Below are 27558 nucleotides of genomic sequence, written 5' to 3'. Positions count from 1 at the left end.
TGGTACACACGCTAAAAATACAGTGACACGTTTGGGGTAAACAGAGCATAGTTGCACATGCGTAGGGGGCACACCCGGACTGTGACACTCCAGAGTTGGGAATAGTGCACGGTAATTGTGGGCCAAGTCGCTGCACGCACCGGCCAGGAGTTCAGTGCTAAATTGGGAGCGAGGCTGGTGCTTTAGTTTTCACCGTGTTACCACTTTTCTGCAGTGGTTAAACGTGTTATATCACGGCATGGGGCTGTTTCATTGTGTACCATGTTGGTAACTTTGGCACTGTGATTACAAGTTTCCTTAGATCACCCGGGTGCGGGCGCTAAACACATTCCTTAATTGCCATGATGCCCGGGCTACATATACCCCTTTTGGTGTTCATTCCTGGGGTTATTTATCAATGTCCTCCAGGCACTTGCAGTACATTGGTGTCTGCTGAGGTGATAGTTAGAACAATGGTGGAACTATCCACGAATAGGGTATACCCCCTTCTCTTGGGGTCCTCCTGGGGATTAACGCACATATAAGGGTAGGGCTTGACGAGACTGAGAAAGCCAGTTTCCCAGGTCCCACATTCCTTTGCAAGCCGAAGCAGAAAGCCAAACAAGGGACTTATTTCATTGTGAAGGTAATCAACATCTGAGGTGCTGTTCACTATTCTAGGGGGGGACATTGCACCAGTCCAAACGACTCTTCATGGATGATAGGTAAAGTCAACATTATTAATAAGCTATCCTAGTGGTAGCTGTATTGCATGCAGCCTTCAGGCGACGTCTTGAGGGAATGTAGAGCAGCTTGTTTTACCAGTCTATAATTTCATGAATGAGTAAATGAAAAGAACAGGTGTATAACAAATATATGTATTTGTTCTAAACACATCCCTTTAGTTCCTTTACGAGACTAAAGGCAAGAAATTACAGTCAGTAAACTTATTTTCACACACAAGTAAATTGGCACAATATACGTTGAGCCTATGATGAGATTAGAGGCGAATAATTAGTCTGTAAACCTATATAGCCACAGTGATTTAGCACCATATACGTCGAGCTCTAGGGGGGTACCAAAGCCATATATTAATTAAGTGGTAGGGGAACCACGAATGGCATAGAGACAGGGCCTAGAGCCTGTAGAAAGACGACTTGGGGTCCTGATAATCCTACACACCCTGATGTCACACCTAAGAGGTGCCCAAGAGCCTAGTTGCGGCATCACATAGTTCTGGGGACGCATGTGATCATGTCCGGTTGGCTAGGATGATATTTACCAAAAGCCAAAGTGGCGAGCGAACAAGGCCCTGGGGCCAGCTTACAGCCTGGCAGAGTTAGGGCTGTGCTAATTCTTTTAGCTAAAGACTGTGATGCTGCACTGTTACAGTAGACTGTCTTGTTTTTACACATAGATCCTAGGCATAAAGACGTGGGTAGTAAACAAGGATTAAGAGGCGATGTCCTCGCCTGCAGCACAACTTTCTTATGTAACAACGATCGTAAAAATAGGAAGCCAATTTTACAGCCTACCATGGTTAGGGCGGCGCTGATCCTATGCTTAACGTCATAGATGCCGCACTAGCAAACAGACAAACTGGGGCCATGTTTAACATTTACTGTCGACGTGTTAATGTGTAGTAATCTGACAATAAGATTATCTAAAACCTAGCGACTGATGGTAATGTAAGTCTAACGCGTGTACAGCAGTTATTGCCGGAAACACTAATGGTGTGTGTCTCTCTTTCCAATTTATGTATGACCGGGTCCATGGTGGATACCTGGAGTGCTCCACATCACAACAGCTGCAACAGGTGGACAGCCCAAGGGAGGCTTACGTCAGTCACGGCCGGGTCCATGGCGGATACCTGAGGAGTGCTCCACACCACAACATCAGCTGCGGGTGGACGTCAAAAGGGGAGCATACGTCGAGAAAGAGGACACCAAGGGCCCAAGTGTTGCTGGCAGGTGTAAGTGCTACCCATTCCCTAAGGTGGAAGTGGGAAATGTCACCCAGGTTTTCTTGATCTTTTCCTGGTTCCGGCAGTTTCTCCGACCTGTGACGCAGGGGAGGAACTCATCACCCGAAGGGGAGGTGCTACAATGGGCCAGCGCAAGCAACAGGCTGGACGCGGGACAGGGAAGAGTTGGTTTGGGGGACTGTGCCTTGGTCAGTTCAGTAACTTCTTTCAGGGACTCTTAGCGCAGCAGCCCGACCCCCCGTCAGTGGTGATACTTCACCTAGGGGGGACTGACTTGGCCAAACTGGGGAGGTTAATACTCATTGATGGGTTCATCTCCACTGTGGGTGGGTCTTCAGGACTTGCCCGGGTGGCACAGTAGTAGGGTCTCAACCTATCCCGTGGTGGCAGGGGCGAGGGGCGGACTCGGTCAGGGCGTTGAGTCACTCGATAGAGAGGATCAACACACAGTGAAAAAATAAAAATTAGTTCAAGCCCCCCCTCGGATGCAGACGATCCACTATGGGTGTATTTGAGGTGCATAATTCTACCTGTGGAGGGGAGTCCATTTGTCGGAGGAAGGAAGGGGCCTGTGATCTGATAATATCAGGGCCGGGTTGAAAGGTTTGGATGGAGTGAGAACTTTCTAGGATAGGTCAAGGCAGGGGGAGGCCAGATCGTCGGTTAACAATGCTGGCCTGTGGCGGTAAGGTCATTATCGGTGAGCACATATTTTGAGGTCTGAGGGGGCGGGCATCATCCTATGGAGGTTCCCGCCCAGGGGGAGGAGCCTGCGGGCCACTCCCACAGCTCCAGGGGCAAGGTAATAGATGCTGCAAAGCAAAGGAGCGCGGGTAGGAGTAGTTCACGCTTTCCTTAGGCTGGTAGCCACCCCGCGCGCGTGGACTCATGACGCCACCGGCGCAGAGTAAGGGCCCTCCTTTAGTGGGTAAATGGAGTTCAGGGCGTAGACCGGGCAATTCCCGGGGTAACACTGCGCATGCGCACATCCAGAGGGGAGGCGCAGCTTGTAGGACCTGACACCGGTAGTGACCCTGCCATATGGCCAGAAATGTACAAAAATTCTAGATGAGGATGTTTAGTATAAGTTAGGTACAACATGTATTAGAGTTTTGTTAAAGTCAGGCTCTCAAACTTGTTGCTAAGAGTATGTACCTAAATGTCCTGCTGAATTTTTGTATAAATTGTTGATTATGCAATTAAAACCTTTTTTAATTTCATACTTTAATAAATACGGCCGGGCGACTAGCGCCCGCCTTCCAAAAAGTAAAGACGTCTCGTGTCCACGTTCCTGGGTATTGGGTGCCGGATTGGGGGGGAGGCGGCAGCTAGTCGCTGACCATGTGAAAAGGGGGGGCCCTCGGCCCCCCCGCACGCATGGCGGCGCGGCGACCGTCGCCCCCACTGTCTCCGTTGTTGCCATTCGGCGGTGGGGGCGTGCCCTGGGGGGCGCGGCCCACCGCCGATTGGCTGGTGGCCCCCTTGACCCGGATCCTGGGAAGTGGGTCCGGGTCAGGGGGGGCGGGCTAGAGGAGGGGCCACCTGGCCCCTCAGGAATAAAGAGATAGGGAGCGCCCAGGAGACCCCCTTGTCCCTGGACGCTCCCTCGCCGAAACGGTGTGCCCCGCGCTCGGGGCTTCTTTGTTTTCCCACCCACCATCCCTTGGAACAAAAAGTTTGGTAACAGTTCTTATCTCTGGTTGAAGGGTCAGTTCTGGATGTACGGTCCACGGGTCTCACAGGGTAATAGAGATGAACGGTTGGTGTATTTTGTTGATGCTTTTGTCTAGGAATTTTTTCCCCCTTTTAGCAAGTCATGTGTGAAGTGAACTGTATTTAATGCTATGTGTCTTTAGGCCTTTTTTCCCTTTGTAGCTATACGTTGATACTGTTTGAAGTGAACTGTATTTAATGCTATGGGTCTTTAGGCCTTTTTTCCCTTTGTAGCTATACGTTGATACTGTTTGAAGTGTACTGTATTTAATGCTATATGTCTTTAGGCCTTTTTTCCCTTTGTAGCTATACGTTGATACTGTTTTATTAGCCAGTGTAGCTGTCCTTTAGAATTTTTTTTTTTTCCCATAGGTCGTCGTATTTATTAGGTATGGGGCATGCGGTAAGGTCATTATCGGTGAGCACATATTTTGAGGTCTGAGGGGGCGGGCATCATCCTATGGAGGTTCCCGCCCAGGGGGAGGAGCCTGCGGGCCACTCCCACAACTCCAGGGGCAAGGTAATAGATGCTGCAAAGCAAAGGAGCGCGGGTAGGAGTAGTTCACGCTTTCCTTAGGCTGGTAGCCACCCCGCGCGCGTGGACTCATGACGCCACCGGCGCAGAGTAAGGGCCCTCCTTTAGTGGGTAAATGGAGTTCAGGGCGTAGACCGGGCAATTCCCGGGGTAACACTGCGCATGCGCACATCCAGAGGGGAGGCGCAGCTTGTAGGACCTGACACCGGTAGTGACCCTGCCATATGGCCAGAAATGTACAAAAATTCTAGATGAGGATGTTTAGTATAAGTTAGGTACAACATGTATTAGAGTTTTGTTAAAGTCAGGCTCTCAAACTTGTTGCTAAGAGTATGTACCTAAATGTCCTGCTGAATTTTTGTATAAATTGTTGATTATGCAATTAAAACCTTTTTTAATTTCATACTTTAATAAATACGGCCGGGCGACTAGCGCCCGCCTTCCAAAAAGTAAAGACGTCTCGTGTCCACGTTCCTGGGTATTGGGTGCCGGATTGGGGGGGAGGCGGCAGCTAGTCGCTGACCATGCTGTGATGTAACATACCGCAATCATTTTGATGGCGTTGTTACATCACATATTCGGATCTCCAGGCTGTACCATTCAGACCATTAGGGGGCTGGTCCCTCGAGAAGGACCCCAGTGGATTCTTCATGAGATAGCAATGAACAGTTGTGGAGCGTCGTCAACATATGGATTCATTTGAGGGGGACCCCACGGGATGACGGAGGTTATCCTTCCCACTACTGATTGACAAGAGGCCATGGCCACAGGATAACCCTCTGATCCTGAAATGGTGAGTGAGCCCCCCCCCCCCCCCTCCACCCCAAGGAGAGAAAACGGCGCATGGGTCGTGCAAGAGTGCCTTCATTGGGATGCAGACCATGCTCCAAAATGTATACAAAAATCCAACTTTCAGCTGCTTTGAAAAAGTCTCTCCGAAAGTGAGATACCAATAATGCATGTGCTAATCGGTCCACGGAGCACTACACACAGAATAGGAAATAAGATCTTTATTGTACATGGTTAATGAAAACCGTTACAACATAAAACTGTGCGAATTAGTTAAAAATTAAATTAAGTAAAGAAAACAGACCAGAACAGACCTCATAAAGTTGAATAAAACTGATCCTAAAATCATTCTTAAAATTATTATTATTGTCATTCACTAGATCTTATGAAAAGGTATAGTAAAACCAGTATCAGTATTCAATATTTACATTTGTAAAGCCTGATTGGAGATTGCGAGAGTAGGAATTCAGGGCCTGACAGTAGCTTTATAAAGTAGTCAAAAATTGAACAAATGTGCAGTTCTAATGAGTGTTTTGTCTGTTAAGGCTCCAGATCAGAGCTTGCCTACAAGTTCTTATTTGAAGCTGATGGAAGCTCTTTGGTAATATCTTTCAACGAGCATTCAGCAAGGTTGGACAGATACATGAGATATGTAAGAGCATTTTTTCTTTATGGTCTCAAAGCCTGCAATTTGTTGGATCAAAATTGTTCAATTTAGCAACAGAATGTTTTGTAGGGAAGTGACCCATCCTAGACAAAAACTTCAAGTTAACCTTCTACGGAAAATGAATTTTAAGATATTGATGGCATGTTGGATGCACGTATGTATTTAGGACGTTCCAGGCATGTGACATTTCCGCTATTATTTCCCCATTACGAAAGCATGAGTTCCCCTGTTCATTTTCATTAACTAACATATTAAAAGCCACAGGTGAAGCTGGTAATCCCCACTAATCATTTTGGATTAATGCAGTTAAAGATGCAACTAAATATGTCCACTAAAGGTTGTTTGTTCTGGGATGCATGATTTCCGGCCAGATCTGAAGGTTCAGTGTGTTACTTTTGGTAACTATATTTTTACAGGGTTTTATGTATGCCTATGCCACCTAATTGTTCAAAAACGAAACCAAATTGTAAACGCACCTGGGCGTGTGCACTGTTGCTCTGTGACCTAAACAGTTGTCTATAAGGTGACGCTTGTGCAATATTCAATAAACATAAGTCAAAGAAGGAATTCAACATGTTTTCAGTATTTTAAGGATTGAATCCAAAGAGAGCCAGCTTACGTTTTTTTGCAGTTATTTAAATGTGAATAGCAGCGATCTAGACTATTGAAATTGCCACAATTATCAAATGTTACTTCTTGGTAAGTGTATTGCGTGGATATGTCTAGATATTCTTCTAGATAGCATCTTGCAAGTTTTTCTGATTGAGTTCTTGAAAGATAGTCTTTTAGTTTGTCTTCATGCTGATGACCATATTGTTACTTTGATAAAAGCAGCAAAGACAGTAATTAGGTTATGGACAGACCTTGGCCCAATATTTAGTGCCTTTCTTGAAGAGTGCAGCAGGTAGACAATTTGTGCAAGGAACGACGTCTAGTTTTGACTTGTAATCACCGTGGATAGAGTTGTTTAGCATTAAATGAAAAACTACTTGCATTAGTCATGACAATATCCGATTTCTCCGAAGTTAGTGCTGCACCACCAATGCCATACAGGTTGGTGGCAAAAGTAATCCAAACTTCCCCACTGATGTTTGCACCATATGCTCTAGTGTGCCATAAGCCTATGTTATTCTCCAAAACTCCAAATCTTTTTATAATTGTTGGTGCTACAGCGGTGATATTAAAGAGACCACGTTCTATTTTGAGCAACACTTTTCCCCCATCATATTGTCTGTAGATAGCAGCGTCTTAATTCTTGTACTCAAGGGTATTGGAACAGTTTCATAGATAGTGGCAACTTATTCAATTTCTTTATCTCCACATTTATTTTTCTCCTTTGGTTTACCAAAGTTTTAATGTAGCCCAGATTTTGTTGTGTATGAGATACAATTCTTAAGCTCCTCAGATGATGTGTTTTATTTTTTACAAAATCATTTTTATTGGTATTTTCTTTGATTAAGTACATCACATCAGTATCGGTGACATTAATAGAAAAAAGATGTATGACATTAATTTTACACCTGAACTTAAAATTGGATAGCATTGTGTCGTATGGCCCCCTGCACAGTCCCAACAATTGGTGATGTTGCTGTGGGACAAGTGGTGAGGCGATATCGGCATTCATGCAAGGTAGTCTGTGTTTTGTACTGGGATGTGATGTGCACTCTCATTATTAGCCCTATGGGTTAGGGGCTGTTATGCACCAGTAATGACAGAAACTGGAACAAACGGGGGAGGTAGAACTGGGATACACTGTGTCGTACTTTGCTCCGCTGGGTGTTGGCCCCCTGGGTATTGCATTATGGCATAGTGTCTAGCTAGAGATGCCCTCAGATGATGTGTTTTGCCAAACGTTTCAACTACATTGCTTACAAATTGCGATCATTCTGCAGGATGCATTGTCACACCAGTTTTCCTGCTTGTTTGATCTTCAGGAGAGCACCCTTAGAGTAGTAAATTGATTGAGTATTGCATTATATGATCTAGAGTAGGACCATGCCACCTTATGTTTTTTAGATTAAATGCACAAGGATATCCTTTTATCTTGCCATCCCTCGATGCTTCATTCCCTCTGTTTTATTGCCAATCAACTGTGGGAAATTGTTACTTTCCATTTGGACTACAATTTTAAAGTATGCTATTTCATTAAACATTTTCTCACTTGTTTTGGTATAGTCGATTAACAATTTTGTTTGAGTAGTTACAAGGGTAGGGGCTGCAGGTTAGTCATCTTTAAGCTGACCATTTAAAATTATTTTGCCAACAGAGTGAAGTAAATCAACAGTTTAACTAAATGATCTCTTCTTCGTTAATTGACAAGGGTATTCTAAAGTAGGTATGTTCCATAATAGACTTGGTAGCATTACAAACTGTGGTTCTTCTAACTAAGATCTTAAATACAGGTTAAATCCAATTAGAAACCACTATGTATATGGTTGTTGCATTTTTGAACCACAAATGATATCTTCAAGTTTATTAAGTACCCTTTTTTAACGCTAACTAGGAATTGATGTGGATATTCACAAGTGTTAATCTTGTCGGCCTTAGGGTGGTCGACCCCCAAACGTTTGGCCTTCACCCTATTTTTGCTTGTGCTCACTCCCTAAAGCATGGTAACATTGGCTTTCACTTGACTGGAATATTTAATTTACTTATAAGTCCCTAGTAAAGAGCTACACCATATAACTAGGGCCTGTAAATTAAATGCTACTTGTGGTCCTGCAGCACTTATCGTGCCACCTAATTAAGTAGCCCCTGCAAACATGTTCCAGGTCTGCCATTACAGCCTAAATGCATTTTTGAACTGCCAATTTGACATGGCAAAATAAACCCCTTGCTAAGTCTTAAACTCCCCATTATTACTTATGGTAAGCCCTATTAAGCCCAGCCAGCTGGTTGCATTGTATTTAAAAGGTTGTACATGTGCTTTTAAGTTTTACATGTCTTGGTAGTGGAAAACGAATACATTAATTTTTTACTACTGTGATGCCTAACTCTAACCTAGGATAACATTTGGTTGCCTTATTGTATTTAATAAGCGCTAACATTGGAACAGGTAAACATTTCATGTTTAGTGTCTGAGAAATTTGATATACAGTCCTCTTTAATGGTAAAGTCGGATTTAAAGTTATAATTTTAAAAACGCCACTTTTGGAAAGTTTGCATTTTCTTCCCTGGCTATTTGGTGCCAGCAGTTTGTTCCTGGGTTATATGACTAGGCCCAGTTGGCAGTTGGACTTTGCCTATTCCTCCCAGACAGCCACACAATAGAGTGATTAGGTATGCCTAGATGAGCCATTACTGGCAAGATGGGGGGTGGGCAGAGCTGAGCCCAGCCCCACTTGCAAATCTACAGGATGTGCCCTGCCTTCACACAAAGGACTTCACACTAGTGTATTGTGCTGCAGCCTGGCTGGAGTCAGTGCCGGGGAGACAGAACATTCCAAGCACGTCAGAGGACTGCCTGCTGCTGTGGGCTGCAGTTGAATTCAGAGGGCCTCTTTGCTGGAACAGGAAGGACTGTTCTGCCTGAAGCCTCACTTAAACCCTTAAGCTCTTTTCCCCTGCTTGAACCCAGGACTAACAGAGTGACTCCAATGGCTTGTTGGCTGTATTCCTGATCAGATCCTACGGGACAGAATAGGGTCCAACTATCTTGAACTTGCACCTGAACCCAGCCTGAGTGAGTCCTGACCCTTTAAGTGATGCCTCTCGTCCTGGATCTCTGGAAGTGGTGCCCAGATATGCCCAAAATATCAAGCTTGGGACTTAAAAAATGTTGGCTCAAATTTGCTGAGAAAACTGAGAGGAGACAGGGATCTACCTGCTCGTTGGTTTGCACAAGGTGCATCGCCGGTCTGCCTGACTTCACGCCAGCTTAGTTATGTTCGCTGCATAAGCAAATTCTGTTCAGCAGTTCTGGCCCGATGGAGCCCTCATCGGCTACAATTAGCGGCTTCGTCCCGCTGGAGGTTTTTGATTTCCCCAAAAGAGTCCAAACTTCGAAATCCATATTTCAACTTTGTCTAGCGGCTCCCCGATGATGATTCCTCCACCTTGGACACCTCCTGCAGCCTTGCCCCACTAAACTTTACCTTCCTGGACATTTTTCCACAAAACGTCTTCTTAGACAAAAGGTAAACACCGTCTGTGCCCAATTCACTTTTTCTGTCTGACCCGCACTCCATCGCAGTCGGACATATTTTTCGACTTTGACTGTGTTTCACATGACTAGATGTCCACTGTTGGTTCTTTGATCTTTTAGGCACTAGTTTTTACCTTAAACTTTAAAAATTCATACTTCCAGTTCTACTTGTTGGAGATTTGGCATTTTGGTGTCTCAATACTTGTACATTGGCTTGGGATTTTTCTTGTTTTGTATTTTCACTTTGTTACTATTTAAGGTCTACATAAATACGTTATACATTGCCTCTAAGTTCGACCTGACTGCTTATATTATGCCAAGCTACAAGTGAGTTAAGCCGAGGTGAATTTAGTGACTTTTGTGGTCCATTCTGACAGGGATTATGACTGTTGCTTGAGAAGGGGCTCTTACCCCTTTCAACCAGGAAACACCCATTACAAAGCAGGCATTACAATGCAATGCCTTTACAACACTGTCAATACAACGCAGGATCCATGACAATGCATACCAATACAACCCGTGCCATTACAACACATATCCCTCACTGACCAGCACCTTCCCTGAGGTAAGCACCCGGCGGTGTTGGGATAGTAATTTTCGTTGTATTGGAATATGCTTTGTAACGGAATATGCATTGTAATGGCTTGCCTTGTAATGGAAGCTGCGTTGTATTGACCGTGTTGTAAAGGTATGCATTGTAATAGTTTTAGTTATAATGTCATACATTCCTTTCATCCACCAACACAATTTCTCACATTGACCATGTTTATTGACTATACATTGCCTCAGCTGTTTATATCTCTAGTTTTAGGAAAATGGTAAGAGGTGCCTCCTCAGGCCTTTAACAGATTTGACTGCATCTCATTATAACAGGTCCACCAATACAATTCTGCTACATGATGCTCACGGTTGTTAGCTATATATACATACTGGTATCATTAGTACTTTATTATTCCACCTGGAAGCCCCACTACAAGTGTGTGTTTGGACTTTTAAATATTTGTGAGAGATGGTCCAGGAGCACAGAAGGTCTCTAAACTTGGGGTGATGGAGGGTGACAGGCTGTGTAAAGCTGTTGGAGTGTCTTCTATTGTATACATTATGAAAGTTTGGAATGTCATTCAGATGTTATTTCTCAACACAAGTCTACATTGGAGAGTTTGGACAGTTGGAAATAAAATATGTTAATTGCCACAGTTGATGTGATAGGTTTACACATTAAGTAGTAGGAGACTCCTGGCCACTGTAGATGCCTGCAATTCTGAATCAGGATTTTCATTTTATGTTCAATAGTGATAGCGGATTCGGTAATGGAAGAAGACCCAAAAAGAAATTGTATTTTTAGACCACAAGCATTTTCATGACTTGTGCTCTCTCCAATATAGACAGCTTTTGGGACAACCAATGACAGACCTTATTGGCAGTGGTTTTCACGAGTAGACGGAAGTTATTCTTTATCGTGTTCTTCATCACTTTTCAACAAGTATTCCAAAATATTTACGTTGCTTTTCATTCTTCTAAATCTGCATGCACAGCCTCTGTGGTAGTACCCATTGATAGGAAGGCTTTCACATTGTTGTCCCAGTTATTCTTGTAAACCCGAAAAGGATTCTATGAGACAGATGAGCCCTGCGATTGAGGTTCAGGGTTATATGAGGGTGAGCAATATTTCATCTGCATACACCAGTATTTTAGCCTCTCAAGTTCTGATATTGATTCCCATATTCTGTTTTGTTTGTTAACTTGCAGCCACAAGTGTCTCTAAAGCAATAATAAACAGCACATTTTAGAGAAAATATCCTTTCCCAGTTCAACTACACATCTTAAAGATAGCTTCCACAATAAATTGTGTTGGGGTATAATACAACTATTTAACTTTGGCCATGAAATCTGCTCTAGTGAGTGCCTGCTCTTTTAATAGTCTTAAACATAAATCTCCATTTGATACAGACAAAGGCATTCTTAGCATCTGATGAGAAGACCACCGTGTCCTTTTGATGATCTTTAACTTGCCCTTGGGATGCAAATTTGCTCCTGAGATTGTAGGAGCCTTCAGCAGTTGCCCTGTATACATGCTGGTATTCGGTTGCTTGGTGAAGCAGAATCTAAAGTGAATTGTAGTCTGCAAAGGGAGTAAATGAAGGTCATTAGATGTGTAGTAATTCGCTCAGCTTTTGGGTCACCTGTTACCAAGAGCTGAACTGCGCGTAGAGTGGATGTGAATGGTGCTTTGGTAAAATGTGCTTACATTTTCCTGTTTGACATGAAGCAGGAACACTGATTTTGTTGTTTCAATAGATGTAATTGGAATATTACTTAAAGTATTTTAGGAGTGGACGGCCCTAAAAGTGCTTCTTGATCCGCAACATTAATCACACTGCCAGCTACCAGCAGCATGTATAGGCAGACTTCACAGATGTCATCAAAACCTGAAGGTAATAGGTCATGCACTATGGTGTTCCTGAATTCCTTGTAGAGGAACAGGAAAATGTGTGATCACAGCAGTACATTGGTGCAAGGACATACATTTGTAATATGTAAGAGACAAATGATTTTTTTAAATGTATAATCTGAAGCAGGTAGGCATTTGGTGGGCACTGCCCTATCCAAGTAGTTGGTGTGCTGATGTTCAAATGTCTAGTGCTACTCAATATATTTTTAGACCATTGCTTGACGGCCAAACCGAAAACAACATTTCTTAGGTGGAAAGAGTACAGACCCCTAATTGTCTGAGATGTGGAGAGGGTGTAGGTTACTTCTTAAACACAATATGGGAATGCCCCAGGATACAAACAGACTGAATGGAAGTGACCTCGGAGATGACTTCCATCCTGGGGGAGGTGGGGGGGGGCAGATCCCATGCACCCCCAATTTATTGTTTTGGGATTTCCGAACTATGTGAGTTGCCCTGGAAACAGCTTCTCTTCTGATGGGATTTGCCATGGCACAGCAATACATAGCCAAGGTATGGGAAAGTCCCACTGTAATATTTGTTGATTATAAATATATTAAAACGAGGAATCATTAGATTTAAGAGTAAGTGGGTTTAATATAACCTCATCCCATGAACAGCCAACAGTAACTGTCATGGTGAGAATCTTCAGACAAGCATATTCTCAGAACTCAGAATGTAGATAGAACATTGAGCATTAAAGGGGAAGAGGCAAACATCACACATCTCCCTCTTATACAAAAAAAGAAAATTAGAACATCAGATCTCTTTCTTATACACAAAAAAACAATTAATCACTAGAGAGATAACAGAAGGCAGATCCTAAAGTAGAACTCAAACTTAAATATAATCTTTCAAATAAGATGGTGCTTTTCGTGCTCTTAGACTTCTCCTGGAAGGAAACGTAGACCTGTGAGAAGGAAAATTAGTGTTTAAACGAGTACCAAAACACTGATAATCATCAAGGGGAGAAACTTCGGCATTGACAACAACTATTCGACTCTTATTCCATATTCTTCCATCATCAGTTTTGACAGCATTTTTAAAAATCTTGACAACAGACCTAACGTCAGTGTACTTGGACCAAGGTTTACGTCCTACTGGGGTCTTTATTTTTACCAGATCACCCACCTTGACTTCACAAGAAGATACACGTTTCTTGAGATCAAAGTTAATTTTTCTAGCATCTTGTTTAAGAATTTCTTTCGTTCTCCAATCACTGATATCATTATGAACAAGACCCTTGTTAAGACTCATCCACCCAGGACACAATAACGTGTTGGGAACCCTCCCTTTGAATAGTTCAAATGGAGACCTGCCAGTTGTAGAGTGGGGAGCAAAACGATAAACATTAATCCTGTCCTGTAAAGTGGACTTCCAATCTAACCCAGAGGAACGAGCAAGCTGTATAGACTCTTTCAGAGTCTTATTAACTCTCTCCACAGCACCATTTGTTTCAGGATGATAAAGAGAACATCTCTTATGGTTAATACCACACTTCTTTAGATAGTCAGTAAATATAGAAGAACAAAATTGGGGACCATTATCAGATAGCAGACTGTTGGGAAAACTTTCTTTATTAAATATAGATTCTAAAAATTTGATAACTGAATTAGATGTGATATCTCTGACTGCAGAGACCTCAATCCATCTTGAGTATAAATCAATTAGAACAATAAGATAAGGGGTATCAGAAACCCCAGAGAGAGGACCTAGAATGTCAATTGCAACCTCATCCCATGGATGAGCAGGTAACGCTCTCTTCACCATTGGCATTTGTCTTGTCTTTAAAATTTTGTCACTAGAGCAGCATTCAGGACATTCACGGACTAATCTCTCTATTTCTAAATCCATACCAGGCCACCAGAACTGCATGCGAATAAACTCTTTAGTCTTGACTATGCCCAAATGACCACTATGAGCATGTGACAGTAATTTATTTCTTAGGGAATATGGAGGAACTAGCTTAGTTCCACGGGTTAACAGACCATCACTCACCGATAACTCATCAGCAACCAACAACCAAGGCTTGTCTAAACGAGAATTATTCTTCAAAGAAAGAATAACTTTTGAAATATCTTCATCCTTTTCCAACTCAGATCTCCACTCAGACTCAATAATGGCACCGTCAGTCACCTCACACACATTTACAATATCTTCTGAATCGTATACTTCATCTTGCTCTGAATTTTCATGGTCAACCAACCTAGATAAGCAATCTGCTGATTTATTCGCAATTCCAGGTATATATTCGACTTCAAAGTCAAATTCTTGTAAGGAAACAATCCATCTTCTAATCCTAGAAGAGATTGCGTCTAGACCCTTTTTTGAAAAAACTTCCTTTAACGGTTTATGGTCAGATAGAACACAGATTCTTGTCCCCCAGATCACATTTTTTAACTTTCTTAATGCCCAAAAAATTGCTAAAGACTCCTTCTCAATTACAGAGTAATTCAACTCTGATCCCCTGAGACAACGTGAAGAACAACATATCAAATAATCTTTTCCATTTTTCTTTTGTACTAAGACTGCACCAAGTCCTTTGTCACTTGCGTCAGTGAACAACATGGTAGGTAGACCAGGAACAAAAGCATGAAGTGATGGTGCTTTATTCAATTCTTTCTTTAAGTTTAAAAACTCTGATTTGCAATCAAATGACCAATTAAAAACAGAATTTTTTACTATTAATTTTCTTAAGTTATGTGTTTTCTCCGCAAAATTAAAAATGAATTTCCCGTAAAATTCTACCATCCCTAAAAAAGAAAGAAGTTCTTCTTTGCAAGTGGGTTCCTTCACCTTATCAATGGTCTCCACTAATTCCATTTTTGGGAAAATCCCATTACATGTGATGCGATGTCCCAGATAATTAACCTCTTGTACTCCAAATTTACATTTCTCCCTTTTTATTGTCATGCCAGCACCTTCTAACCTTTTCAAGACCATTGAAACTCGAGTATCATGTTCATCAGCACTGTCACCATATATTAATAGATCATCTTGGTAGCATTTTGCACCAATTAGCCCTCTCAAAATCCTTGACATGATCCTCTGAAAAACTGAGGCCGCAGAAACTAGGCCAAACGGCATTCTTTTGAACTTAAAGGTACCCATCGGTGTAATAAAGGCAGTTAAGTCCTGGCATGAATCATCTAATTCTACCTGGTGGTAGGCAGAAGCGAGATCAAGGGTAGTAAAATATCTCGCTCCTTCTAAAGTGGAAATCATTTCATCGATATTGGGAAGTGGGAACCTATCGACTACCACCTCCTTATTTAATGACCTCAAATCAATGCAAAGACGAATATCTCCTGTGGATTTCTTCGCTATGACAACAGGAGCGAGCCATTCTGTGGCTTCAACTGGGACAATGATGTTGTTATTGATAAGTTTATCTAACTCATCTTGTACTTTAGCCTGTTCTGAGAGAGGTATTCTCCTAACTTTAGCTATGACAGGGATTGCATTCTCTTTCAATCTAATCAAATGTTTATACCCACGTAAACATCCTAGTTCATTTTTAAACACATTTGGAAATTTCTTTGCTAAAGCAACAGATAAATTTACATTACTTGTGGTACTAAGAGAATCAGATATTTCTTGAATTTGAACTTGAGGAGAAGCATTGGGATCAAGTGTGACACCTAACTGTCGTTGATGTAACCAACCCAATAATGCATCCCCTCTTTTAGAAATATACACTTTTTCCCACAATTATACAAGATCCTAGTTCAATTTCAGCCAAAAAGTAACCCAACATAGAGATTGGTTTTTCACTATATCCTAAAGGAACAATATCACATTTAAACATTTTTACGTTTCCTGCAAATAAATTATTAAACATTTCCTCATTAATTATAGTTATTTTAGAGCACGAGTCAAATTTTAAGTTTATCATGTTATTCTCTACTTTGACCAGAAATGAGGGATGATCTGACTCACCATCATTCACCTCAAAACAAATTGATCTTACATGAGGCTGTGACCACCTTCTCCTAGGATTATCATTGCCTTGTGGCTTTGATCTGCAAAATTTAGCATAATGACCCCTTTTATTACATATATTACAAGTTGTTTTCAGGGCAGGACAAATAGGAGAATTAGCTAAATGATTAATTTGACCACATCTAAAACAAGAGAATCTAATATTTGAAGAGTTCATTTGTCTATACATTCTTTCATCGGGATTTGACCCATCAGTTCTTTTAACTTGACAAATCGTTTCATCAATTTTTTTCTTCTTCTTTAGAGTCAGCAACAGAGGGTTTATCTTTCTCCTTTTTTAGTTCACCAACACATTTCGTCATGTGTTCGACCTGTTTAGCAATTTCGAGTACTTCTTCAAGAGGTGGTTCGTCTTTTAACCAAAGTTCCTTTCTTATATCATCATGAGCACACCTTAAGACAAACTGATCACGAATCCTCTCATCAAGTGATTGGCCAAAATTGCATGAGGAAGCTAGTTTCCTTAATGATGATACATAGTCTTCGACGGACTCATCTTTCTTTTGTTCTCTGAGGCCAAAATGGTACCTTTCCATTATGGTGCTGAGTCTAGGTAAGTAATGTCTATCTAGTTGTACAATAGCAATCTCATATTCATTTAGATTCCTTTGCTCCGCAGCTGAGTCAATGGGTGATTGGCATGACACATTGCATGGAGGCGGAGCGGGCGCTCTACAGTGCAAGGGGCTGCCCAAGCAAATTTCAAAGAATGGAGGAACCATGGTGAGACCACTATGGCTTAGAATCGGAGCCCCAAAGATGCCCTGTGGCCCAGGCATAAAGAGGTAATACCCCGAGGGAGGAGGAATCATGCAAATCACATGGGGAAGTGCCCAAAGCCATGCAGGGGGGAGGAGGAGGCTGTGAGGGTACTCTATCACTTGGACTGCATTTCCATGTAATTGTTGAATGGTGCTCCATTGTACTTCACCCGAGAATGTATGTGCATGTAGCACATAATTAATGCCACACTGCGAGAGGCTGAGTTTCTTTTGTGTTGTTGAAAAACCAAAAGTGAATAAGAACAGTTTAAAAAAACATTTCTTACAGATGTCTTGAGGTTCACAACTTCTCAAGAGCCAGGAAGATACAGTTGCTAAATCCATTCGCCACAGACTTGGTATTACCGACCAGTAGTAAGATGGCAACTGGGAATAAACATGTTATTTATTGTTCCAGAGATTGTTTCCAGCGTTCTGTGCATGCTTTGCAATGACAGGGGTACCTGAAAACTGTGATTCGGTAAGACTAATCTCACCGCCCCCCCGCCCCCCACCCCGCCCCCTGATTGTGCTGTTTTGAAGATTTTGCATCCCTCAGAATTGATAGATTTAGACAACGAGCTGCAATACCATTATCAAGTACTCTGTGGTATTCTTAAGGCCTTTTGTGGCAAATGTCTAATGTAACTACACAAACTGACACCGCATTACAAGCCTCAGGGGTTTTGCGGTGTGCATCAGCTCGTCTCATTGACAGAAGAGTGTTTGAATCCAAGCATGAGGGTATAAATTAGGTGTACTCCAGGAAAGGCCTGGAAACTGAACTCATGTTCACCTTCAGCGGAACCTTTCGTAACCTGGAACTGTGACCAAAAGTATCTCATTTGGTCCTTCATCACCCACTGGCTCAACACCTCTACCATTCACAGAGACTCTGTGACTCCTTGTAGCACACACTAAGGGCATCAATCATTAGATCAGAAGAACACTGATAAGATAAGACACACCCACATGATGACTCTTCCCAAGAAGTGAGCTGCTCCCAAAACTGGGCTTCTGCTGCAGTCACTACAAGGAGGTTATCTACAATGGTCACACGTACATCATGGCACTGGTCTTTAAATACACATGGTGAGAGCATGAAGAAGAGGGGCCTTTTTCGACAAATACTAGTTTTAACCATAGCAACTACTCGCATTTCATTCCTTTTAAGACACTATCTACTTTTAAAAGCTAAGCCAGTACAACTTTAACTTAGAAGAATATGTCAATAGAAACTCAGACTTGAGCAGCAACACACTATGGAAGAGTCGTTTCCTACCGCTGTTCCCCATTCCTGTGGGTCAAACATATAATAGTGAGAGAATACTGCTGCCTATAATTACCAGGCCCCTCGGTATCAAAATTCCCAGATGAGGTATCAACCCCACTTTAGTAAATATTCAACTACATGTTAGAATTTAGAGTGTTTTAACATAAACCAGTCAAAGTTTTTTTTAGCAGCACAGAGGTATCTTTGATTTTTAAGTCCTAGCCTTTTATGTGACATGAAATGGTGGAGGTGAGAGTGCATTAAGCTGTGTACATTTGTGATTAGCTAGCACTGGGATGCTATATCCTCTGGTGGGTTTCTGTACTCTTGCAGGAAAGTGTTATAAAGTCTACAGGTACATAAGGGACTTAACACGTAGGTAATGAAACTGCCTTTATTCTTCACTGCTACGCTCTCCAGCAATGCAGGTCCCTCACACGAACATTCTAAGGTAGCCTTCACCACAGTGGAAGGTACCACGTGGAATGTAGGTAAGGGGGGTATGGAACATACCAAGGTTGTACTCATTACAATACAATGCGATAGAGGGGAATCACATAACAGATTGTAACACATCTTCCCCCCTTAGAACAATACAATAAATAACTTCTATAGTCATAGTTCGGCATAAACGTTTCTCCATGTGGAGATTCATTTGTACACAATAAAGTCCTTGTGCCATCCAGGTGTTTTGCGTGTTCTTTGGATCGGAGTAGGATTGGATAAGTGTTAAGAGTTGGGAAGGTTTTGGGTCACCTGTCTGTTTTGTTCTTGTTGTGATTTGACTAGTCTGTCCATGCTCCACATTTGGTCATCATCTAAAATGACCGTGTTTCTCCTGACTGCTGTTATGCACATGGGTTTTGAAAACTTACTTTCAGGATTGCTACTCCTGGGATTTTTGATACAAACCCAATTACCTATGTTCCATTGTGGGCTCTTGGTACCATGTTTTGAGTCATAATGCTCTTTGTATTTGTTTTGGTGGATGTGGATTCTGTCAGTAAATACACCCATGTCCCTGGTGATGAGGGAACCTGCTTGGTACAGAGGTTCTCCCTCTTAGGGCTGAGAACGGGAAGACTGCTGTGACTTGGTTGGGTGTGGTGTGATAGGCCCATAACATTTCTTGAAGGCCTTGTTCAACAGGAATGTTGTTGCTACTGGCTAACTGAATTCCTCCTTTAACCATGCGGTTCATCCTTTCCACCAACCCATTTGCCCTGGGGCAGTAAAGAGGTGAAGTAGTGTGTTTTATGTTTAGCATGCTGAGAAATTCTGTCCTTCTATGGGATACAAACTGGACCCCGCTGTCAGTGACAATGGAGGCAGGGATACCTTCCGTAGCAAAGGTGTCTCTTAGAAATTGAATGACTGTGACGGTAGTTATTTGGTTAACCATTTTAACAACCGTCCAATGTGAATGGTGATCTATTAGAACGATAGCAAATTTCTTGAGCACTCTTGGAAGATTAAATGGGCCCATTATGTCAAGAGCGATCATCTACCAAGGTTTGCTTGGTATGGAGATCGGGAAAATTGGTGGTTTTCTGGGTATTTTAGATTTGTCACTATTTGCGCATGCTTGGCAATGCTTGACATTTTCTTCTACTAAGGTATTCATGTTAGGGAACCAGTAGCTTTCACGTAACCTTTCCTTCGTTAAGCTCCTACCCAAATGGCCTTTGTCAACCAGCTCTATAATCTTGTTTCTGATTGCTTCTGGAGGAATTATTTTATCCTTCCTAAACAATAGTCCCTTGTCTTTACAAAGTTCATTGCGTACTTCCCAGAATTTCCTTGTGTCTGTGTTCTGTCAGAACTCCAGTAGCTCTTCGGGATCCGAGTGATGCTCAAAGGGTCCACCTCCAGACCTCCCCAAGCTTCTGTTCTAATATACCCAGAAGCCTAGAGGTGATCAGGCGAGGGAAAAAAGAGGGAGGGGCCGGAACGGTGCTGCGTGGGATGAGGTAACCTCGCTGATTATACTGCGGAGAGTTAAAGGGAAACTGTCACCAGATGAACTCTCCGTTCCTGGTGCAACCTGGGATATTGTTCAGGGTACCCCCGATTTGTCTTAAGGGGAAACGGACAGAACAACCTCCCCACGCAAGTAACATCAACTGAGGAAAAAGGTAAGAGTTCCAAGACTGTTCCTTTTCTGTTACTCCACAGAAACCAAGAACAAGTTCCACTGTAGTTCAGCACCATAGTAATTAAGTAAAAAGTAAGAACGGGCTCCTTACGGAAAACAAAAGGAACAAGAACGAGGTGATTCCATAATTCCCTACCACTCCGCACACCCAGAACCTAATCGGAGTCTACAGTACCTCTTGGCTCCAGTGCCACGGGTTGGTTCGGGTACTTCTTTGGAATCGCCTCTCACCGTAAGACCGGCAGTCAAATATCCTGCTCCAAACAAACGGAACTCCCGTGATACCAAAATGCACGCTTGCTTCAGCGCACAAACAAAAGGCTCCTCTCCGCTCCAGCAAAAAACGAAGGACCGGTGTCCGTGTCTTCAGCAGAATGTCTGCGAAGCACCACAGATCACCGAGGGTGAATCAGCCGACAACACCCCCTTAACCAGACTGCACGGGAAGGAATCCGCACAAACTCCTTTCCTGAAAAAACACTTCAAGACAGATGTGCGTGTCTTCAGCAGAATGTCTGCAAAGCACCACGAAACTCCAGCATGTTCAGCGAGCAGCCGCTCCGCTAAGTACAGGTAAACCAAAATCCAATACAACCCGACTTCCGGGTTGTGGGAAGTTATATAGATCCCGCCTCCACACCAACCGGGAGTTCTGGGACACGTAGTCCTCTAATGTTAGGCAGGCGCCTTATTGCCTGAGACCCTGACATGTTCATTTGGTCTTGAGACTCAGGCCACCCATGTAAAGTGTATGATATGAGTTGTGTCATGGTGCTGTCAGTGCTCGTGTAGTCTAACCATTCCCTTGAAGAAATTGTCGATAGATCTATTTGAAAGATAGGATATTCGCCTACATCAAATTGTTCTTCTTTATTGAGGGGGCTTCTTGAAAGGAAATCTGCTGCTGCATTTTGTGTTCCAGGCACATACTCTATTTTGAAACAAAAAATTTCCAACCCCAAAATCCACTTTGCTATGCGGGGGGTGTTACAAGAGTTGTTCTTTGGATTGAAAATAAAAATCAAGGGCTTGTGATCGGTGCGTATGCAAAATTGTATGCCCCATGGAAAAAATTTAAAGTGTTTTACCCCCCAAAAGCAAGCCAAGGCTTCTCTTTCCACCACTGAGTAGTTCAATTCAGCCTTACTTAAGGTTTGTGAGGCAAATGCCACAATTCTCTCTTTGCCATCAATCACTTGTGACAGAGTTGCCCCCAACCCTTTTCCGCTTGCATCCATGGTGAGGATGGTTTTCCTGTTATGTTCGAAGTTGCACAGATATGGGGCAGAAATTATGCTTTCTTTTACATCCGAAAAGGTGCGTTGGTGTTCTAACCATTGAAATGGAACGTTTCTTTTAGTGAGTTCTCCTAGATTAGCAGTGAGCTCGGCAAAATGACGTATTTTGCCATATATTCGGCCAGACCTAGAAGTGATTTTAGTTCTTCCTTATTGATCTGTGCTGGAGCTTCCTTTACAGCCTCAACCAGGCAGAACTTTGGTTTGAACCCATCTCTGGAAATACAATGTCCCAGATATTCCACGGATTCCACACCTAGTTTGCACTTTTCTTGTTTTAGGGTGAAACCCGCGTCCTTGAACTTTGAAAGGACTTGCCTTAGGATATGGTCATGCTCCTCTTCGCTGGCACCGTAAATTAGGACATCATCCTGGAAGCATAATGTCTTAGGTATTCCATCAAGGATGCACTGCATAATTTTTTTAAATACGGCTGCCGCTGATGCTAGCCCAAACGACATGCGGGAGAACATGAAGGTTCCCAAAGGGGTGGGGAATGCCATGAGCCTTCTGGAGTCTGGCTGTAGCTCCACTTGGTGATACGCCATGGATAGGTCCAACACACTGAAATGTGTGGCCTTCCCCATGGTGCTTAGCATCTCATGGATGCGGGGTAAAGGATGTCTTTCAACTAGAATGCTGTTATTCAAATCTCGCAGATCGATGCACATCCTAATGTCCTGACTACGGTTCTTTTTGGCAATAACGATGGGGGCCATCTATTCCGTGCAGTCCAACGGTTCAATAATGTTCAATTCTTCTAGTCTGGTTAATTCTTTCCTTAGCGGTTCCCACATTAAGGGGCCTATTAAGATGGCGGACGGACCTGCGTCCGTCCGCCACCCCCGAGGTGGAGGGACCGTCCGCAGGGGCAGCGGCGGTCCCTCCAGTGCAATTAGGATGTGACCGCCACCCTGGCGCCTATAGAAGATTTGCTCACAATGTCCGCATGATGGAAGCAGTCATGGTGCATTTACATTTGCCCAGAGCAGGTGAACAGCTTCTTTCTTGGAAACAGTAAAAGTGGATCTTTCAAAATGTACTTTGTCACCAGTGGCAGGGAGATCTACTCTACAGCAATGAAACTGAATATCTTGCATAATTTGGGGATAGAAGGTTCTCAATACTTAGATTGGCCTTCCCAAGATTGTGTCTTGGAAACTTGTGTCTTGTCAGTGTGTATTACTAAGTGTGATTTTGGTCCAAGAATCAGAGCTTAGGAAAGAAACAGATTTTTGTAACAGTGCAAGGAAAGAATGAATGTTTGGGTACTTACACAACAGCTTTCAGATGTTTTACACTCAATTGAAGCTTTGGTGATGTTACAGACTCTCTAAATATTGGCCCAGTGCTCATAAAGCATGTGCTCGAGACCAAGCTGTTGACGAATAATTCAAGACTTAATTTGGCCTCAACTATAGTAAAAGAATAGAACATTTGGCTCTGTGTGAAGGAGATAAGAGTCCAAGCGACTGTGGATATGTGAAGTGATTTGAACAAAAGAGAATAGTTGTGAAAAGTGCAAAAATGAGGTGATCTAGGTATTGAACAGTAGGGCATTTATTTGTATGCAATCATTCTCTGTTCTCACATTCTGGCTGTCGTAAGTGCCCAACGGCTCCTAAGATTTTGCTGCATGCCCTTTAGTTTGATGGTTGAAAAGGGAGAACAAGGGGACCCTACTCACTACTGAACCAGGGTGACTAAATATAACAAGAAAACAATGGTTCCTGTGGATTATTATATATCTGTATATAAATATACTAGTGCGCAATCGCGATAGAAAGGTTATACTGATGTCTTAGAGAAAGGGACCAAACACACCAAGGGTTTTGTTGAATAAATATGTATGTATTACTCACATAATATACAAAAATTATACAAAAAAGAAAGGCATTTGTGCAAAGTGTCCCACGTGTAACATGAACCTAACAGTTGAGTGACATGGTGTGACAATATTTACAAGGTTTCACGGATTTATTCTACCGAAAACGTCCATATCTAAAGTTTTCACAAAATATTCAGCAACTTTATACAGTAATAAGTGGTGTGTCAGTGGTTCGCTTTCATAAAAAATGTCTGACATTACTGTTGACTGGAGCTATTTGAAGGACGTGCTGGCGGTGATGGGTTTCGGCCTTCCATTTCGGCGCCTCATCCGAGTTTTATACTCCAGTCTCAAAGCAAGGGTCCTAATTAATGGCGTGCTCTCGGAGGCATTCCCCATCCAGAGGGGCACTCGCCAAGGTTGTCCACTCTTGCCGCTTTTATTTGCACCAGTGATGGAGCCCCTGGCCTCTCTCATACGACAAGATCCCCGCATCCGGGGTTGGGTTTGGGATCCCTATCAGGTCGACAAAGTCGCCATTTACGCCGCCGGCCTCCTCCTTTTCCTAGCGGACCCCGAGAACTCAGGCCCATGATGCTTGGACGCCCTTTCCACCTTTGAATGGGTCTCCGGCCTTCGGCTCAACCCGGCGAAATCTACTCTGGTTCCCCTCCACCCGTCTCGTGCCTGCTTCGATTGAAAAACAGCCATTCCTCTGCGTAGGCAATCCTTCAAATACCTGGAGATCTGGGCCACCCTGCTTCCAGAACTTGAATGGGCCCTCAACATTACGCTCCTGGTTACCAAGGCCAAGGCGGACCTCAGGCATTGGCAATTCCTTCCTCTTAATCCCCTTTGCAGAAGTGCCCTTTTTAAAATGATGGTTCTCCCCTGTTTTTTATATATTCTAAAAAATATAACCTTTCACCTCCCAGGGAGTTGGTTCCGTGAGAATGATGGCTTCCTCACCCGGTTTTTATGGAGAGGCGGGAGACCACGAATGTCCCAGGCTCACTGCCCCATACCTCCTTATGACGGGGGCATGGGGGTGACCAATCTTCACCTTTACTATCTGGCCACAATACTTATCGTGGTTCATGACTGGTTCGCCAGTGGCTGGTCCGATCCGGCATCCACGCCCCTTGAACACTGTCTTATCAGCCACCATGGCATAGACCATATCAGTCGCCCAGTCCCTCACCCTTAGTACCACCTCTGAACCCCCGCGATATTACGTTTGGCTATGATCCAGCCCATTGTTGCCCATGATTGTTCCATCTGGGTGAGGTCTGTTGCGTCCCAGATGTTAAGGAGGCAAGTCTTGGGGGAGGGAGCAATGGATTTGCCACAGGCCCTGGACATTTGCCGGTGAGATCCGTCCAATAGCTTTGTATGTGGGGGCAGTCCCAGAGTATGTGTGTGAACGTGCCAGTCTGGTTGCAGTGTCGTAAGCAGAGTGGGTCCGTCCTCCTACCCAACTGAAACAATAGTGAGGCATCAAAGTAGACCCTGTGGAGCACCTTTAGCTGAACCAATCGTAGTCTCTGTGGAATCGCCACCTCCCTAGGGGAGGCGAGCGCCTCCCTCCAATCATCCTCTTCCATCGCACCCAGGTCACGCTCCCCGCTCGCTCTTAGTTTCAGCATCGGGTCCATCCGGTTTTTCACTAATTTTAAGTGAGGGATATTGCTTTGCGGTCCATAGTGTCTAATAACAGTCGATCCTCCAGGGGGAAGGAGTCTGGAACGGGCCAATCTCGGGGGTGCTGAGTCGATCGCATGGCTGATTTGTAAATATCTAAAGGTCTCCAAGGGGGCGAGGTGGTATTTCGCTTGCAGGTTTGTGAGCGTGGCTTTCTTACCCTTAACCCAAAGGTCCCCAACCCTGGAGATTTTAATCATGTCCCACTTGTCGAATCCCGGACATGTACTAAGGTGTCCTAAGAGATCAGGTTCGCACAGTGGAGTAGCCTTTGTGAGACGGTTGTGCCACCCCAACTTGTGCTGTACCGTGTGCCACACCTCAACCGTACGGGCCGTTGGGCCTGTCAGACGCAGTTTACGATGATTGGAGTAGAGAGCCCTGTTATATCCCCCTTTCCCATCTGCCAGTGGTCTGTACAGAAGTTGGGGTCGTCATGAGGTCCAGAAGCCCATCTATTGATGGGTGCCAATTGCGACACCTGGTAGTAAAGGCGTAGGTCTGGCAAACCTATACCCCCGTCATACCACCCCTTCAATTTGAGAAAAATAAGAGTCAGGGATCGGGTATGGAGCATTTTCCAGGGCATACAGAAAGCGCGGGAGAGCAAGCATCTTAAACAGGAAAGCACATTCCAACAGCGTCAGGGGCAGTGACCTCCAATGCGTGACGTCCAATCTCAGACGTTCCAGGGGCTTCTTGAGGTTACGTTCATAGAAAAGATTCTCTTCGGGCGTGAGGAATATGCCCAAGTATAAAAAACCCCGGTCCACCACTGGGATGTCATAACCCTTCGGGCTGGGCTGGGCGGGGGTTTGCCCCAGAGGGCATACATTTGTGATATGGACCAGTTGATCCGATATCCAGAGTGTGACTCGAATATGTGGAAGATATGAAGAGCCCGGCGTATAGATCGTGCCGGTGAGGCCAGATATATTAATATATCCTCCGCGTAGAGCGATATATGATCCTCATGTACGTGGGTCCATTTTATGCCCCTGATCTCGGGGTCACCCCTCACCCACACTGCCAGAGGCTCCAGCACCATGGTAAAAAGGAGTGGTGACAACAGGCAACATTGTCTCGTGCCCCGCTGGAGGGGGAAAGAGATAGAGCGGTGGTTATTGATGCGACGTGGGTTGCTCGTACAATAGCCTGATCCACCCAATCAGTTTAGGACCCAACCTCATACGGGCGAGCACTGCAAAGAGATAGTCCCATTCAACCATTGACTCTTAGATCGAGTCAAGCCAAATTGCTTCAGGTCCCTAAACACAGATTGGCCAGATGGGGAGGAAGAAGCTTCATATTGCAAACAGCCAAGGCTGGAACCTTCTCCCAATTTCCATCAAAAACAGTCCATCTTTGCTCTCCTTCAGGAAAGAAGTGAAAACATGGCTTTTTTTCTGCCAGTTAGATCCAGTCCGGTTGGATCCTGAGTCTTCTGAATCTACCCAGCGCCAAGACGCCCAAGGGCATTCGCGCTCTATAAAATGATAAATCAAATCAAATCAAATCAAACCGTATCAAACGCCATAGTGGCGTCAAGTGAAAGTAGTATTGCTTCTTCTTCGAGAGTATCGAACCTTTCCAGCACCCCGTCCACACGACGGAGGTTCCTGACGGTATTCCTACCCGGCATGAAGCCTGACTGATCCGGATGGATCAGGTCTGGTAGATAGGGGAGTAGGCGATTGGCCACCAGTTTGGCAAGGATTTTTGCTTCTACCGGCAACAGCGAGACGGGACGGTACGATTTGCATTCTTCCGCCGGTTTGCCAGGTTTATGGATCACCACAATCACTGCATCACAGATTTCAGCCGGTAGACAGCCCAATTCATAGCATTCGTTACATAGGTTCATCAAGTGGGGCGCCACCTTCACGGCCATAGGTTTGAGGAGTTCGATGGGCAAACCATTCGGACCCATCGCTTTGCCCGAACGGACGTCCGATATTGCTTTTTGGACTTCTGCCACTGAGAGGTCAGCGTCGAGTGACTCGCTATCTTGCGGCGATAAGCATGCCACCTTTATAGTGGCTAGGTGGTCTGCAGCCCTCCCGGTAGACATCTTCAAAATTCGCGGCAAACATGTCCGCAATCCCCTGGGGCCCCTGATAAGCGTGCCATTTATTTATTTATTTATACGGGCCCATTATCGCTTTAACCCACCTTGTCGCCTGTTTCTTGCGCTCCAGCCATGTGAGAAGCTTACCGGTGCACTCACCTTGCTCATATATACGGTGTCGCGTGGCCAGGGATCGCAGAGTAGCTTCC

Source organism: Lissotriton helveticus, chromosome 10 (assembly GCF_964261635.1).
Source record: "Lissotriton helveticus chromosome 10, aLisHel1.1, whole genome shotgun sequence".
NCBI classification, from domain to species: Eukaryota; Metazoa; Chordata; class Amphibia; order Caudata; family Salamandridae; genus Lissotriton; species Lissotriton helveticus.
Note: the sequence above shows the minus strand (reverse complement) of the source record.